We start from the raw sequence: 1817 nt of genomic DNA, 5'->3' as shown, positions 1-1817 counted from the left end.
CCGTGTTCAACTCTTGTGGCAAGCATTTGGAGACATTTTCCTTTGATTTTTTCCCTTTGTGAGCCCGATACTGCCCTTGTGGAGGGCAGGGCAACATTTTCTTCTTCTTGATTCCAAGGCACAAATTTGTGCTCTGCCCTTGTAGTGGGCAGGGCAGAGTTGCCTTCTTTGCCTTGTTCCCTTATGTTGCCCTCCTAGAGGGCAGTGTGCCCTTGTGGAGGGCAATGCTTGCCTCCCCCATTGCATGCGGCACACTTTTCCTTCCTTTGACCACGCTTCCTTCTCCTTGGGTCACGCTTTCTTAGGCCACGCTTTTCTCTTTTATTCTTTTCTTCACCTAAAATAAACCAAAACAACCACTCCAAGTATCACTAAATTCATAAGGCTTATAAATCAATTAAAATTCAATTAAAATTAGCTTAAACCTCATGAGTTAACATTAATTTCATGGTGGTTGCTTGATTTAAAGAAGTTATACATTTTCACTCCAAATCACTTACTTAGGAAGCAAGAAAGTGCATAAAGACTAACAAAACAAGTGAAATTAGCTTGAAAAATGGGTATATGATGACTTGTCATCATGTAGAAACTCCACCGTTGGAAATAGATAAGTGAAAGGTTCAGGCATGGCCGAATGGCCATCCCCCTAAACGTGATCAATAGCCTCCTAAGATGAAGAATAAAACAAAACTGAGACCAAAGATGTCTAATACAATAGTAACTTATCCTATTTATACTAGACTAGCTACTAGGGTTTACATGAGTAAGTATTTGATGCATAAATTCACTTCCGGGGCCCACTTGGTGTATGTTTGAGCTGAGCTTGATCTATCCACGAGCTGAGGCTTTTCTTGGAGTTGAACTCCAAGTTATAACATGTTTTGGGCATTCAACTCCGGATCATGACGTTTTTCTGGCGTTTAACTCCAGACAACAGCATGTACTTGGCGTTCAATGCCAAGTTACGTCGTCAATTCCCGAATAAAGTATGGACTATTATCTATTGCTGGAAAGCTCTGGATGTCTACTTTCCAACGTCGTTTGGAGCGCATCATTTGGAGTTCTGTAGCTCCAAAAAATCCATTTCGAGTGCAGGGAGGTCAGATTCCAACCGCATCAGCAGTTCTTTTGTCAGCCTTTTTCAGAGTTTTTCTCAAATCCCTCAATTTCAGCCAGAAATTACCTGAAATCACAGAAAAACACACAAACTCATAGTAAAGTCCAAAAATATGAATTTAACATAAAAACTAATGAAAACATCCCTAAAAGTAGCTTGAACTTACTAAAAACTACCTAAAAACAATGCCAAAAAGCGTATAGATTATCCGCTCATCACTTATTGCTTTCATCCAATTCTTCTTACTCCTTTCCATGGCAAGCTGTATGTAGGTCATCACCATCATCAATGGCTACTTTTAATCCTCTCGGAAAAATGGTCCTATGCGCTGTCACTGCACGGCTAATCGTCTGGAGGCATCACCCTTGTTGATGGCTACATCCCATCCTCTTAGTGAAAATGGTCCAAATGCTCTGTCACAGCACGGCTAATCATCTGTCGGTTCTCAATCAGGTTGGAATAGAATCTATTTATTTTTTTGTGTTTGTCATCATGCCCAGCCTTCAGGAGTTTGAAGCTCGTCATAGTCATTCAATACCGGAATCCTACTCGGAATACCACAGACAAGGTTAGACTTTCCGGATTCCCGGGATCCTACTCGGAATACCACAGACAAGGTTAGACTTTCTGGATCCCCATGAATGCCGCCATCTATCTAGCTTATACCACGAAGATTCTGTTGGGGAATCTAAGAGATGTG

Source organism: Arachis duranensis, chromosome 1, assembly GCF_000817695.3.
Source record: "Arachis duranensis cultivar V14167 chromosome 1, aradu.V14167.gnm2.J7QH, whole genome shotgun sequence".
Classification (NCBI taxonomy): Eukaryota; Viridiplantae; Streptophyta; class Magnoliopsida; order Fabales; family Fabaceae; genus Arachis; species Arachis duranensis.
Note: the sequence above shows the minus strand (reverse complement) of the source record.